The sequence below is a fragment of the Pleurodeles waltl genome, chromosome 4_1, assembly GCF_031143425.1.
Source record: "Pleurodeles waltl isolate 20211129_DDA chromosome 4_1, aPleWal1.hap1.20221129, whole genome shotgun sequence".
Taxonomy (NCBI): domain Eukaryota; kingdom Metazoa; phylum Chordata; class Amphibia; order Caudata; family Salamandridae; genus Pleurodeles; species Pleurodeles waltl.
This window is the reverse complement of record NC_090442.1, coordinates 812,714,550-812,731,291: the sequence shown is the minus strand read 5'-3', so window position 1 is coordinate 812,731,291 and position 16,742 is coordinate 812,714,550. Positions and strand designations below refer to the sequence as shown.

Sequence of the window (16,742 nt, the reverse complement as noted above, 5' to 3'; positions counted from 1 at the left end):
GCGTCGTCAGAGGGGGCAGGGAGGGATTTGGTGAGCGATGAGGTGTGTTGCTCGTTGGTGATTTCATTCCATTTCCTGTGGGGGGTCCTGGAGGTGCGAGTGCGGCTGCGGTGATTGTGAAGTGTATGCAGTGGTGGTCGGTTGTAGGAAGTTGGCTCTGTATGTACTGTTTCAAAGTAAGAAATAGCATGCACAGAGTCCAAGGGTTCCCCTAAGAGGTAAGATAGTGGCAAAAAGAGATAATTCTAATGCTCTATTTTGTGGTAGTGTGGTCGAGCAGTAGGCTTATCAGAGGGTAGTGTTAAGCATTTGTTGTACACACACAAGCAATAAATGAGGAACACACACACAAAGACAATTCCAGGCCAATAGGTTTTTGTATAGAAAAATATATTTTCTTAGTTTATTTTAAGAACCACAGGTTCAAGATTTACCATCAATACTTCAAATGAAAGGTACTTCACTTAGGTATCATAGGAACTTTGAATCAGCAAAATAGCACGTACAGTGTTGGCAAAAATGGCAATAAGCTATTTTAAAACTAGACACTGAGCAAATTTCAACAGTTCCTGGGGGAGGTAACTATTTGTTAGTTTTGCAGGTAAGTAAACCACCTACAGGGTTCAAAGTTGGGTCCAAGGTAGCCCACCATTGGGGGTTCAGGGCAACCCCAAAGGTACCACACCAGCAGCTCAGGGCCGGTCAGGTGCAGAGGTCAAAGTGGTGCCCAAAACACATAGGCTTCAATGGAGAAGGGGGTGCCCCGGTTCCAGTCTGCCAGCAGGTAGGTACTCGCGACTTCGGAGGCCAGACCAGGGGGGTTTTGTAGGGCACCGTGGGGGACACAAGTCAGCACAAAAAGTACACCCTCAGCGGCACGGGGGCGGCCGAGTGCAGAGTGCAAACAGGCGTCGGGTTTGCAATGGAGTTCAATGGGAGACCTAAGGGTCTCTTCAGCGAAGCAGGCAGGCAAGGGCGGGGCTCCTCGGGGTAGCCACCACCTGGGCAAGGGAGAGGGCCACCTGGGGGTCGCTCCTGCACTGGAGGTCAGATCCTTCAGGTCTGGGGGCTGCCTGTGCAGTGTCTTTACCAGGCGTCGGGTTCTTAGAAGCAGGCAGTCGCGGTCAGGGGGAGCCTCTGGATTCCCTCTGCAGGCGTCGCTGGGGGGGGTCAACTCTGGCTGCTCACAGGGTCGCCGGGGAGTACTCCCTGTAGTGTTGTTTCTCCGCAGGTCGAGCCGGGGGCGTCGGGTGCAGAGTGGAAAATCTCACGCTTCCGGCGGGAAACGTGCAGTCCTTTAAAATTTGTTTCTTTGTTGCAAAGTTGTTTCTTCTTTGGAGCAGAGCCGCTGTCCTCAGGATTTCTTGGTCCTTTCAGATGCAGGGTAGTCCTCTTAGGCTTCAGAGGTCACTGGACCCTGGGGGACGCGTCGCTGTTGCAGTTTTTCTTGAAGTGGGGAGACAGGCCGGTAGGGCTGGGGCCAAAACAGTTGGTATCTCCGTCTTCTCTGCAGGGCTTTCAGGTCAGCAGTCCTTCTTCGTCTTCAGGTTGCAGGAATCTTGGTAGGTTCTGGGAGCCCCTAAATGCTCAATTTAGGCGTGTGTTTGGGACTGGGGGGTTAGTAGCCAATGGCTACTAGCCCTGAGGGTGGCTACACCCTCTTTGTGCCTCCTCCCTGAGGGGAGGGGGGCACATCCCTAATCCTATTGGGCGAATCCTCCATCTACAAGATGGAGGATTCTAAAAGTCAGAGTCACCTCAGCTCAGGACACCTTAGGGGTTGTCCTGACTGGCCAGTGACGACTCCTTGTTTTTCTCATTATCTCCTCCGGCCTTGCCACCAAAAGTGGGGCCGTGGCCGGAGGGGGCGGGCATCTCCACTATTTGGAGTGCCCTGGGGCGCTGTAACAAAGGGGGTGAGCCTTTGAGCTCACTGCCAGATGTTGCAGTTCCTGCAGGGGGAGGTGAGAAGCACCTCCACCCAGTACAGGCTTTGTTACTAGCCACAGAGTGACAAAGGCACTCTCCCCATGTGGCCAGCAACATGTCTGGTGTGTGGCAGGCTAGCAAAACTAGTCAGCCCACACTGGAAGTCGGGTATGTTTCCAGGGGGCATCTCTAAGATGCCCTCTGAGGTGTATTTCACAATAAAATGTACACTGGCATCAGTGTGCATTTATTGTGCTGAGACGTTTGATACCAAACTTCCCAGTTTTCAGTGTAGCCATTATGGTGCTGTGGAGTTTGTTTTTGACAGACTCCCAGACCATATACTTTTATGGCTACCCTGCACTTACAATGTCTAAGGTTTTGCGTAGACACTGTAGGGGCATAGTGCTCATGCATCTATGCCCTCACCTATAGTATAGTGCACCCTGCCTTAGGGCTGTAAGGCCTGCTAGAGGGGTGACTTATCTATGCCATAGGCAGTGTGAGGTTGGCAATGCACCCTGAGGGGAGTGCCATGTCGACTTAGTCATTTTCTCCCCACCAGCACACGCAAGCTGGCAAGCAGTGTGTCTGTGCTGAGTGAGGGGTCCCCAGGGTGGCATAAGACATGCTGCAGCCCTTAGAGACCTTCCCTGGCATCAGGGCCCTTGGTACCATGGGTACCAGTTAAAAGGGACATACCTGGATGCCAGGGTGTGCCAATTGTGGAAACAAAGGTACAGGTTAGGGAAAGAAAACTGGTGCTGGGGACTGGTTAGCAGGCCTCAGCACGCTTTCAAATCATAACTTGGCATCAGCAAAGGCAAAAAGTCAGGGGGTAACCATGCCAAGGAGGCATTTCCTTACATCGGTCTAGTCTAGGGTGGAGATGGTCTTGATGGTGATCCGGTTCTTGAGGTACAGATGGGGTCCAGTGTGTGTCCTGCGATGTGTGTGGGTGCGGAGACCAGCTGTCTGAGGCTGACGGTGGTGAGGTTGTCGAGTAGAGCGGTGGTGTTTAGGTTGGTGCGGTCCTCGAGGTCGAAGTTCAGGTCACTGAGGAGGAGATAGTCGACTGACGCCAGGGCTGGGGGGGGGGGGTGCTTTGGGAAGGATGTCTGCAACGTTGTCTATGAAAGATGGGTGGAGGCCGGGTGGCCAGTACACCAGTGTGTCGCGGATAGAGGAGTTGTGGTTGGAGTGGACCAGGAAGTGAAGGTGTTCCATGGTGGTGCAGTGATCTTCATGGACAGCCATAACACGTAGGTAGGACTTGTGTACGATGGAGAGTCCTCCACCTGGGCGGGAGGGCCGGTCCCTCCTTACGATGCTGTAACAGTCGGGAATGGCAAGGGCAATGTCTGGACCCGAGGTGGGGTTGGTCCAGGTCTTGGTGAGGAAGGTGATGTCTAGTTGGGTGGTGTTGATCAGGTCCCAGAGTTCTGTGGCATGTTTGTGGAGGGAGCAGATGTTCAGGTGCAGGCAGTTGATGGAGTTGTGGAGGTTCTTGTTGTGTTTGTGTGGAGAGAGTACCTTCGGTCTGTTGAGGTTGGTGCTGAAGTTGCAGTTCCTGCAGGTGAAAGGTCTGTGGGTGTCTTTGGGGTAGATGGTACAGCAGTTGTTGAGACGTCCAGTGTTGAGGAGGAGGAGGGTCTCAGAGTCGTAATGGATGCAGTCAAGGTGGTGGTTTACCAGAGATCCAGGGTTCCTGACGCTGAGCGTAGTCCAGGAGCAGACAGGTGCAGACGGGCTTGCCTTTAGCGGTGCGGCCGCCATTAAGAAGGGGAAGGGGGATCAGTCGGCTGGGAGGTGGGAAGGTGGGAAAGGTGCTTCATTGGGGGGGGAGAGGGGAAAGAGGAAGTGGGGAGAAAGGAAAAAGCACTAGGGAAAAGACGAGGGATGATAGAAGGAAAAGGCAGAAAATGCAAGAGTGAGAGAGCAACAGAGAAGAAAAGAAAAGGAACATACTTACTTGAGATGGCCACTATACCACCAGGGATGAGGCACAGGGATGAGCCTGCAGGGGGAGGAAGGGGGCCTCACGAGTCTCTCATTTCGTCCCAGGCAAGAGGCAGAGGCAGCAGCAGCAGCAATTAGAGGAGCTGGGGAGGGCAGCAGACGCTGACCAGGAGGTCAGTGCAGAATGCCTCAGACCAGGAAATCCTGTGGGACAGATCAGGCAAAAAGTCTGTGCTGCCGGAGCTGGTTATCAAGGCAGTAACGCTTCATAATCGTGTGAAGGGACAGTCATACAGCACCCCGATAAATATCAATAATTTCCTATGGTGGAGTGAGAATAAAAGCCTTCTGGTTGTTGTTTCCTAGGCAGCACATAGCAGTTTTGCATAGAACAATCTATAGGAAAATGGCTCCTTCCGCACCACTTTTACCTTTTTTGGTCCAGAGAAGCCACTGAAAATCTGGTCATCTTGCTGGTATCAATGAAAAATCTAAGAGCCCTCTTGGGGTCATGTCAGTGAAGACGTTCCATTACCTCAGAGGGATAAGGTAGAGCACAGCCAGCAAGGTAATAGATTGCCCCATTTGGAAGGGCATAACCACCTTTGGTAGGAAAACTGATTTTGTCTAAAGGACCAGTTCGACTGGACAAAACAAAGTGTATGGTTATGACCTAACAAGTTACTTACCTTTAGTAACACTTTTTTTTTAAAGAGACCTTCTGGCCATAGCGCTTGTCCTCCAATCCGGCTGCCCCTTTGGGAGAACATTCTTTCGGACAGAGACTTCTAACTACAAAGTCCTAACCTTAGAATATTCCCCAGGCATCAGATTTTATCTAGAAAATCTTTAGCAGTACCTTTGAACATCAGTAGGTGGCATCATTCGGCTACGCATTGGGGATGTCTATGTTGGAAGTAATGTCACAGTGCCTATCTAGGCGCCACCCCAGCACGCTGACATCAGTTTCTCTTGTGACTATTTCCGCGCCAAAACTGCGGAGCCACATAAAAAAACTAATGCTACTTTTGACCAGTGTGCAGTGTCTAAAGGGAACTTTTAGGTAAAGAGCCCAGATTGCAGAGCAGGAGGATGGGGGGGGGGTGGGGTCAGTGTGCAATCTGCGGTTAGACAGAGTCCTCATTTAGAAAAAGCATTAATGAGGGTAAATAACTTGTTCTACTGATATAGACTTCTAAATGCAGATTTCACACCTTAGAATAGATACCCACACAATATCTACTTGGAGGAGAGTGAGAACTGGCTTAGACAATAAAGTCCTGGAGGACAGAGCAGACACAATGCCCATCACAAAGGAACTGAATGTAAGAAGTAGTGCTCTGTGAATGTATGGAAGAACATAAATGTGGCAGCTTGGCAGATATCCAAGACAGGTGCCCAGTGCACTACGGCAGAAGTGGCGGCCTTGGCCCTGGTAGAGTTAGCCCATAAGCCCTCTTCACCAGTGTGCAGTAGATTAGTTTGCAGAGTACTATTTGTTTCTGCACAACCTTGCTCTTGTTTGCTCTGGTGAACCCAATGAAGAGCTGATCGTCCATCTAGTGGTTTTTGGTGCAATCAGTATAGACTTACAGAGCCCTTTTGTAGGAGGCTGGCCTGGTTTGTAGTGGGTACCTAAGGTACTTACACCTTATATCAGGTCCAGTTATCCCTTATTAGTGAAATGTACTCATTGCAATATCACAATAGTTACACAGTATTTATACACAATAAAAGACAATACTCAGTATTTCCACATATAAAGGAACTTTATTTTAGTGACACAAAACCAAAAAAATCTTGGAGGCAATACTACTTCTGGAGGTAAGTATTATACACAATATGTACACTAGTAACCAAAATCAGGTAAGTAAACAGTCATAGAATAGTGCAAACAGTAGAAAATACAATAGATTGCATTGGGCCTAGGGGTAACACAAACAATATACTAAAATCGTGGAATGCGAATGTCGAATTCGCCCCTAGGCTAGTGTAGCGTGTAGAGGGGCGCTGGGAGTGTAGGAAAACACCAAAGGTAAGTAAAGTACCCCACCCCAGAGTCCAGGAAAGCAGGAGTAAAGTACAGCAAGTTTCCTCAGAACACACTACAAGTCGTGATGAAGAATTATGCAAGAACCAAGCAAGACTGTAAGCAACAAACAATGGATTCCTGGACCTGAAGACCTGTGGAGAGAGGAGACCAAGACCAGAAGTCGAAGAAGAGTGCAGGAAGGACAGGAACCCCTGCCAACCTGCAAAAGTGGATTATCCAGTTAGGAGAACAGTACAGAAGTGCACCAAAGAAGATAGCTGGGGGTTCCTGCTTGGTGCAAGAGATGTCCCAGGTTGAGTTGTTGGATGCAGGCTGTTTGCGTCGCTGGATTCCGCCAACAAGCCTTGGTTCACGCAAGTACACGGTTTGCGTCAAAGAGGAGCTGCCTGGACCCAGGAGGGACCTGGGAGTCTCAACTCGGACTGAGGAGACAGAGGGGGCTCTCAGCACTTCAGAGAGCCCTCAGAAGACCAGGCAGCACCCACGGGAGTACCAGAACAAAGGAACAAAGAAGATGCAAAATGCGGTCATCGTAGCACTACACTGGAGGGTCCCCCGACGCTGGAAAACAACTCAGGGAGGTGTGCGTCGCAGGATGGAGTGCTAGAGACCTGGGCTATGCTGTGCACGAAGAACTTATGGAAGAAGTGCAAAGAAGCCCAAGGAGCTGCAGAAGACGCGATGCACAGGGGTACTGTCGCAGCACGGGGAGGCAAGCTCTGACTTCCACCAAATTTGGACAGATGGACCTTTGGACAGTCTGGGTCACTTCATCCACCACCTGTGTTTCAGGGAGCACGCTCGTCGTCAGGAGAGGAGTCCCAGAGAACTGGTTGTCGTCACAGAAGGGTGCCTGCGGAAGCAGGGAAGTTACTCCATCACTCCACGGGAAATTCCTTTGGTTCTTCTGGTGCATGGTGAAGACAGGCAGTCCTCAGAGTTTGCACACCTTGGAACCTGTTGCAAATTCTGGCTGGAGCTGAAGTTGCAGGTCACATGAGTCGTCCTGGATACTTTGTTGCAGTTACAGCGGTTCCTTGAGCAGTCTGTGGTTGATCCGAAGGTCAGAAGCTGAAGCAGAGGATGCAGAGGAGTCCTGGAGGAATCTTGCAAACCGAATCTGCAGAAACACCCAGAGGAGAGACCCTAAATAGCCCTGAGAGGGGGATTGGCTACCTACCCAGGTATGCACCTATCAGGAGGGGTCTCTGACGTTACCTGCTGGCATTGGCCACTCAGAGGTCTCCAGAGGGTCCCCACACCTTGGAATCCAAGATGGCTAACGCCAGTGACACTCTGGAGGAGGTCTGGGCACCACGTGTGGGGTGGTGATGGACAGGGGAGTGGTCACTCCCCTTTCCTTTGTCCAGTTTCATGCCAGAGCAGGGAATGGGGGTCCCTGAACCAGTGTAGACTGGATTATCCAAGGAGGGCACATTTTGTGCCCTTCAAAGCATTTCCAGAGGCTTTGGGAGGCTACCCTTCCCATGCCTGTAACACCTATTTTCAATGGGAGAGGGTGTAACACCCCTCTCCTAAAGAAAATGCATTGTTCTACCTTCCTGGGATTGAGCTGTTCAATCCCCAGGAGGGCAGAAACATGTCTGTGAGGTGGCAGCAGCTGGGGCTGCAGTGGAAATCTCAGAGAGCTGGTTTGGCAGTACTGGGGGTCCATGGTGGGGCCTCCAGGGTGCATGGGATTGGTCCCCCAGTACCAGAATTTGATTGGGATGTCAATTCCGTGATCTTAGACACCTCAGATGGCCACATTCAGAGTTACCATTGTGAAGCTACATATATGTATTGACATATATGTAGAGCACGCTTATAATGGTGTCCGGGGAATTGGCCCTGGACAATGTGGGGGCACCTTTGCTAGTGCAAGGGTGTCTCACACACCGTAACTTTGCACCTAGCCTTCAGTAAATCAAGGTTAGACATACAGGTGAATTATAAGTTTACTTAGTGCAGTAAAAAATGGCTGTGAAATAGTGTGTGCACTATTTCACTCAGGCTGCAGTAGTAGTCCTGAAGAAAGGTTTGTATGAGCTCCTTATGGGATGCAAAAGAAATGCTGCAGCCCATAAGGATCTTCTGGAACCCCAATGCCCTGGGTACCTAGGTACCATATTTTAAGGACTTATGAGGGGGGTCCAGTGTGCCAATCAGAATTGGAATCTGGAGTCACTGAAGTGTAGTGATAAATTTGGTAAGTAGAGAGAGCATAAGCACTGGAGTTCTGGTTAGCAGAACTTCAGTGACACAGTCAACTGGGGCCCTGGCTAGCAGGACCCCAGTGAGACAGGCAAAACATACTGACAAACAGGCAGAAATTGGGGGGGGGGGGGGGGGGGGGGGGGGGTAACATGCCACGAAAGATGGTACTTTCCCACACCTTTTACAGTCGATTCTTTCCTCCTCCATGGATGGATGAGGTGGTACACAGAACACCAGCAGAGTAATGTTCTGAGCAACGTAAATATGGCTGCCTATCTGTGGGAGAAAAGGGGCATACGTCTGAAGGACCAGTTTGTCACGGAAGAAGTTGGTGTATGGAGGTTGGACCAATACAGCCTGAAGTACACTGACCCTTTTGGCCCATATAATGGCCATGTAGAACATTATTTTCAGAGTAAAGAGCTGCAAAGGGCAACTATCCAAAGGCTCAAAAGAAGAACACGGGAAAAGTGAGGACCAAATTAAAGTATCATTAGTGCATTACAAACACAGTAGGCGGTAACATATGTTGTAAACCTTTCAAAAAACAGAATCACAACAGGTGACTTATAACAGGTGACTTAAACAGGGTGGGTTAATAAAGCAGCCGCAAGAAAACCTAAATGGTTGACAGATAACCTTTAAGGGGACCCAGAGCAAGACCTTGCCTAGCTAAAGAAAGAACAAATAACAAAAACTTTGCAAGAGGTGTAGAAACTGGGTACACAGGTCGTGAGGAACACCAAGCCACAAACCTATCCCAATGGTTGGTGTAGACCGTTTTAGTAGGACAACTGGCAGTCAAGATGGCATCAAAAACTTTGGGTAGGAGATTGAAAACCTTTAAATGTTGATACACAAACTCCATGCATGAAGGTGGAGCATGCACAGGTTTGGGTGTAGGACCCTGCCCTGCTGCTGTGACAGGAGATCCTCCCAAAAGGGCAGCCTGACTAGAGGTCAGATGCTCATGCTCGGGAGTTCTGGATATCATACTCCCCTGTGCCCAGTCCAGAGCCACTAGGATGACTTGGGCATGGTTGGTCCTGAGCCCTTCTTAACAGAGTTCTCAAGGAGATATCAGTGGAAAGGTGTACATGAGTCCCAAGGTCCACTCTAGGCAGAATGCATCTAAGAGCGAGAGCCGCCTTGGAAACTCCAGGGAGTAGAAGTGCTGACAACATGAGCATCTTGACTTTCTCTTTTTTCAAGAGGGCATTGAGATGGTGCACATCTTGTATAGAGTGTAGGCCTCCACCCTTTTTCAGCACCAGAATACAGTAGAAATACCAACTACACCCTACTTCTGGTGCAGGCACCCTGTTGACAGCTCCATTGGCCAAAATAACCTGCACTTCCTGATTATGAACGAAGAGATGGTCCTCTGTCAGCTGTTTTTGGGTTGGAGGAAGAGACTGAGGTGGGTCCACAAACTGAAGGGCGTACCCCTTCTGCAAGATCAGAAGCACCCACTAGTCAGAGGTAAGCGCAAACCTTTGTGGCAGGTTGTGTCTGATCCTAAAACTAACAGGTTGGCTGTGCTGGATGAACACCACACCAAATGGCGTTGGAGGCTGTGGCAGCCAGAGGGAAAGAAGACTGGGCAGCAGACTGGGACTGGCTACCACACCTTTTTGAGGTCTGTAGCCATATCCTCGAAACGACTGGGCAGGCTGTTGGACTTGGTATTGCTGATACTGTGGACACCCAAAGTTGCTCCTTCCACGTTTGTGGTAGGGACGCAAGGACTGATGTTGAGGCTGGGTTGAGAGGGAAAAGCCAAGGGAGACTATGCTGTCTTGAAAGTGCAGAAGGGCCACACTGGGGTTGTCGCCAAATAGGCAGTGGTCCAGTAGACCTTAATCAGGCATGACAACGCAGCGCCATGTAGAAGCCATGGCAGTACCTAGGGAGTCTGAGGTGTCCAGTCCGCACCAAATGGCAAACTTTGCTGCATCCGTGCCATCCACCAGAGCCTAGCTTAGGATGCTGCTGCCTTCCTTGTCCAGCATGGGAAGCAGCTGCGCAACCAAATCTACAATTAATGGGAGTTTTGGCCCAACAGGCATGCAGTGTTCAGTGACAGCAGACAAAGGGTGGAAGGGTGGAAGAAAAGATGGGCTTCTCAAAGGTGTCCAGCTTGTTGGATTCTATATCTGGTGGTGTGGTAGAAAAAGCGCTTTGGCTGAACTTTGCTTTTGAGGCCTGCACTACCAGGCCCTCGGGGGAGGGGTGCTGCCAGAAGAAGGGTGGGTCTACCGAGGCAGGATGGTGCCAACAGGCAATCATTCAGTGTACAGGAGCCTAGTGCAAATGTTTGCCCAGGTCAACAGGAGCATATCAGTACAGGCTTCATTAACAGGGAGCATGTGTTCCGAAGAACCCGCTCATGATTGTATAACCTCTGTCAATACATTGGTCTTTACCTTGAAGACCGGCAGCTGGAGATCGAGAACCTCCGGTGCCTTGAGCATCAGAGTTGCAAAAGATGCTGTTGCGTAGGTTCTCATTATGCCAATGAGGCTACTGGATTTAGGAGACAGGATCATCTGGATTGTGGCTACTCAGTAAAATTCCATACCACATGACGCCTGTTGGCCTAATCCTGATTCTACGGCGAACTAGCGGCGCCTCATCTCTGGCCAAGATGATTGTGGCAACCAGGCATGTGACAAGAAGACTCAGGGGAATTGTGGTCGGTCAGATCCCATCCCTTTCTCTAAGTTACCAATAGGTATCATACAGGCTAAGACAACAGAGGCAGAATATACTTCAATAAGTATTTACTGAAGTAACTGCATCTTAGATAAAAAGGCATGTATTGCAATAACTAGGATGATAAAACACAATAAAAGCAAACAGGTGACTAACAGAGTAAAACACAAGAATAGTCCTACCATCACTAGGGGTGATGTATATATTACTCCTACCTAAACTATGTCTAAGCACAGCATAATAAGCTTAATCTTTCCTTTGGGTTTCCCCCCTGGGGGTACATCATCCCTCATACCTGGAGGAAGAAGTCTGTACTTTAGAGAGACACTGTTCCCATGTGGATCAGGGATCCGGCTGTCTCGGCAAGCAGCTGCAGAGAAGCAGTCAGTGTGCAGTCGTGGTCATCTGGCTGGAATCTCACTCTAACGTGTCTGGGACAAAGGGGTATTTTTATAACAAGACAGCTGACGTTCTAAGAAATAGTCCTCACCTATGAGTGTGCGTTTTCTGTGAATGTTGGAGACATAGCATACCACGTTTCTCAGCAACCCTATCTGACTGTAGCCTTGGAGAAAGCACAAAGTGAAATAAATGTCCTACTAAGAACGTAATGCTTTCTTAGGCAAAACTACATTGAGATAAAGAAAATAAAACAGCACCGCTAATGTTGCTATTGCTAGAAAAATAAAGCAATGCAAATAAAATGTAACAGGGTTTAACTGCACAGCGGCAGGTCTAGTTTACGTAAAATACAATGTCTAAAACATGGCTAAAATAGCTATAGAACAACGCGTCTTGCTCCAAAACCTGGCCTGAAGTGCACTCCAGGACCCACAACCCAAATCCACCCTACTGCAGTATCACATGGTGGTTGTGTTGTTTGTGAGACCTGTACCCATTGCCCTTGATGGATGGGAGGAACTTCTTCAGTGCCAAGCGAATCATTCACAACTTCAACAAGGTGATGTGGAGTCGAGCTTCTGCTAGAGACCTCTGCTCTCCACCTCTCTCAGATGACCTCTGCAATCCAGCAATATTTCATCCATCATGACCATTAGTTTTGGGTGAGGTAGGGAGAGGTGCCTGCCACTGGTTCAACTGTGGTTTAACAGCAACCACTGCAGATGTAGTCAGACAGGTTACCTTAGTGCCGAGCGCACAGAGACTGCAGAGCCCAATGCAAAGCCTGCAGGTGCCTGCTGGTGTGGTCCATAAGCAGTATGCAGGAGGACAAGATGCCCAGAAGCCTCAAAGCCCCTCTTATTGAGCCTCAGTTCAAGGGTTGAAATATTAGGATCATAGCCTGAAGGTCCTGGACTCACTGAGGTGAAGGAATAGCTTGGAAAAGGACCATATCCAGGACGGCTCCACTAAAAGGGGAGCCGCTGTGAATGAGTATGGTGTGACTTTGGAACATTGATAGAGAACCCGAGCAATGTTAACTGGTTGGCCAGTGTCCGGAGGTGGTTTGCATGAGGCGAGCCTGCCTTCAGTAGCCACATGTTAAGGTATGGGAAGACTGGTAAACCCAGCCACCGGAGATGGGTTGCGACCACCAACATCACCTTTGTGAACACCCAAGGTGCACTGGTAAAGGCAAAAGTGAGTATGAAGAACTGAAAGTGCTCTTGGCCTACCTGAAACTGCAGGTAGTGCATGTGGGACTGCAGGAATGGAATGGGAAAATATGTGTCCTGCAAGTTAAAAGCACCCTCAAGTCAAGGGCCAATATCCAGTCTCCTGGGCCCTAGGGCAGACAGAACTTGGCACAAGGAGAGGATTCTGAACTTGTACTTCCAGAGGAAGAAGTTCAGAGAATGGAAATCTAGGATGAGGCCAAGACCTTTACCCTTTTTTGGGGCCAGAACGTAACCAGCGTAACAACCAGTCCTGATCTCTGGTGCTGGCACCCTCTCCCTTAGCCACGAGATCTTAAACGTCTCAACTGAGTATGGACTAGTGGCACTCCGAGTGATGTTGCAGTGGGTGGCATGTCCAGGGGAATAAGACAGAAAAGGTGGGGAATATCCATGTGTTTCGATCCGGAGCACTGAGCAATCTGATGTGAGGCTCCTTCATCCTGGGAGGTGAAAGGTGACTTGACCTCCTACTGGGCCATCGTGCACCACCAAGGACAAATTAAAGTGGTTGTGCCGTGCCCACAGGGGTCGAGGAGGAGGGGATTATGGGTTTTCAGGGTTGTGGGGTGGAGGAAGGATGGGGTCTGGGTACAGCACTGCCCAAGGGTATGAACACTGTCGCCTGGCTGTTCTGCCTTGCCCTAAAACAGATATTTGGGTTGCCTCTGCACATAACCCCTTTTGAATCCTCAAAAGGGATGTTGCTGTTGGGGGAAAAGCCAGACAAGCTGAGCTAGGCTCAAGGAGGGTCCAGTGGCCTTGGTCTCCTTAAGTTTATCAAAGGCCATATTATTTGGAGAACTAAGTTTAATGTCGGGGGAGGTGTCTAACTCATTGGCTTCTTCATACAAATGTGGGCTCCTCATAAAGATTCCCATTGTCATAATTATTAAAGCTTTGAAGGATAATCTGCACCTGGTGCTGTTCTGGGATAGCCTGAGCTTGCAAATGCACTGAAATGATCAGATCTGGGCCTGACATTGGTGCTGGCATTAAGGAACAGAGACAGAAACCGGTGGTGCCGTGTTCAAAGATGGGTCTGACTTTGGATGGAGGATGAGTGGCGCGATTGGCGTAGAGGATGAATCAGTGATTGGTCTCAGACAGGTTGCCACCTCAGATCCTTGGGGCCTGAAGGCACTCGTGCAGGATCCTGTGAGGTAATAAAAACTAATCCCCACAGCGTCTCTCAGGTAGCAGAGTTCATCCACTGTCGCAGTCCGCCCTGCAGGATGTCAGAGTGGAACCACCACTGGAGTCCATTCTGTGGATCATCTTCAAGGCCTAGAAGTGCCCAGGGTAACCTGTGACTCTGAATGATATGGGTGGCGGGCGTTAGAAAGCCAATCTTGGACTTGTGTTTTCTGTGGGATTTACACGACTTACTTGAACTCCTTGACCGCAATGTAAGCAGTTTAAAAAATGATCTCCGAAGCTAAAGCGCCATGGTGCTTTTAACTTCGAACAGGATCAAGACCACTTCTGCAGCTTCCTTTGGAGTTCAGCAATGGCAAACTTGCCTTCTCAGTCTCAGATCACTTTGTGGTTCATCTTAGTGCAGCACAAGCACAACTTTGTACTGTGTGAAGAACCAATTCACCAGAGGCAGACGTTGTGGATGTCCTGCACCAACTTTGCCGGTGATAGTCACAACATGAATTGAAACGGGTCAGTTTATAAAATATATAGTATAGAAAGTATACGTTTTTTATGAGGAGAAAAAGTCTGTCAGAGGCAGCAATGCTAGATCCAGATCCAAATGGGAAGGTGCAGAAAGAAAGGAACTGATGTCAGCGTGTGGAGATGCAGTCTTATATCGGCCCTAAAGTCACATCCTGAAACAAAGGACCTGACACTGACCCGTACGATGCCACCTGTCAATGCATGAGTGAACTGCTATTAAAGTTTGTGGTGGTAGGGAAATATCCTCCTCAGCTGTATAGGTAGTACCTATACTTTTCTGTAGGTTATTCACGCTTGAACAATTAAAAGGATACCCCACTTGGTGTTACAAGCTCTGAATTCAGTTTTCTACAAAAGGCAAATCCTGTAGTTATTCCAGTAAATTGTAAACATGCTGTCACTCAACATTTACTTTTAAATGGACTACCTAATGGGGGTCGACATGTTATGTTTGTGGTTGAGGCACACAATGCATACAAACTGAAACATTTTACTCATGGGTCACTTTTCTGCAGTCACTGCCAACTCAAATACATTTCACACATACACGGTGGCTAATCCACCAGCTCAATATAGAGCATATAACTATTAAGAAATATCTTTAACATACCAGGGACATCAAAATTGGTCTCATGGTGCCCTACCACATGTTGTTGCACATGTTAGATTGGGTCCCTTCAGCAATGAGGGGGCCTCGTGGCCAGTTTTAGCTGCCTATATCCCATAACCAAACACACAAAATTTACAGGCAGCAGTTCTTCGCCTATTATATAATAATTCAATAAGACTATATAGACGTTTAATTCAGTTCATAATGCAAACATTAAATACTGCCCCAGCAAGGGATGCTCCAGCTGCCCAACATCTATTGGCTACACCGGGGATTAACCTAGTGTCTATTAATGCTATTGTGGGTAAGGTACCCACCAAACAGGAAGAGATTCCGTTTTGGATTGCTCAGAAAACTAATGAGCTAGAAGCACTGTTTTCCCATATGGGACCCCAAGATAAACATATAATTTTCACAGTGTGCTTCCCACTTGGGATGGTACCCTCAATAGAAGATTGTGGTACTTGGGGCACAGTTTTTGCTGCAATAAGTACCATACTAAACAAATACAGGAGCAACCCAGAATGTCCACGTGAACCGGGGTATAATTATCACAAATCCATGTGAAACTCATTTTCAATCAATTTATATATTATAGCAGAAAAATCTTGCTTCTGGTTAACTCACACAAAAAGTTATTAATTGAAGACGAAAATCATCTGTCTAGAATCTTTAAAAAAAAAAACTCCACTGAGTCCAGTACCAACACATATGTGAAAAACGTGTCTTTAATGTTTTGGAAGCTGCATCAGCATTTAATGCGTGATCCAGTGAGGTAATGAAAACTAATCCCCGCAGCCTCTCTCAGCTAGGAGTGTTCATCCACTGTGGCAGTCCACCCTGCAGGATGTCAGAGTGGAACCACCACTGGAGTCCATTCCGTGGATCATCTCAAAGGCCTAGAAGTACCCAGGGTATCCTGTGACTCTGAATAATGTGGGTGGCAGGACGTTGGAAAGCGTATCTTGGACTTGTGTTTTTTGTGGGATTTATACGACTTACCTGAACTCCTTGACCGCAATGCAAGCAGTCTAAAAAATTATCACTGAAGCAAAAGCGCAATGGTGCTTTTAAATTCAAACAGGATCAAGACCACTTCTGCAGCTTCCTTTGGAGTTCAGCAAAGGCTAACTTGCCTTCTCAGTCTCAGATCACTTTGTGGTTCATCTTAGTGCAGCACAAACACAACTTTGTACTGTGCGAAGTATCAATTCACCAGAGGCAGACATTATGGATGTCCTGCACCAACTTTGTCAGCGATAGTCACAACATGAATTGAAACGGGTCAGTTTATAAAACATATAGTATATACAATATACGTTTTTTCTGAGGGGAAAAAGTCTGTCAGAGACAGCAATGTTAGATTCAGATCCGCATGGGAAGGTGCAGAAAGAAAGGAACTGATGTCAGCACATGGAGGTGCAGTCTTATATGGGCCCCAAAGTCACATCCTGAAACAAAGGCCCCGACACAGACCCGTACGATGCGACCTGTCAAAGCGTGAGGGAACCCACCAAAAGGGAAGAGATTCCATTTTGGATTGCTCAGAATACTAATCAGCTAGAAGCACTGTTTCCCCATATGGGATCCCAAGATAAACATAGAATTCTCACAATGAGCTTCCCACTTGGGATGGCACCCTCAATAGAAGATTGTGGTACATGGGGCACAGTTTGTGCTGCAATAAATACCATCCTAAACAAATACAAGAGCAACCCAGAATGATCACGTGAACCATGGTATAATTATCACAAAACACATATCCATGTGAAACTCATTTTCAGTCAATTTAAATGTTATAGCAGAAAAGTCTTGCTACTGGCTAACTCATACAAATAATTCTTAAATGAAGACGAAAATCATCTGTCTAGAATCTTTCAAAAACCTCCACTGAATCCAGTACCAACACATGTGTGAAAAACGTGTTTTTAATGTT

The 16,742-nt window shown here is 48.2% G+C and overlaps 1 protein-coding gene across 4 annotated transcripts in view; it reads right to left on the bottom strand.

Annotated features, from left to right (window-relative positions):
• Positions 1–16,742, bottom strand: part of CAPS2 (calcyphosine 2) — a 925,516-nt gene that overhangs the window by 111,003 nt on the left and 797,771 nt on the right. The window lies entirely within an intron of this gene.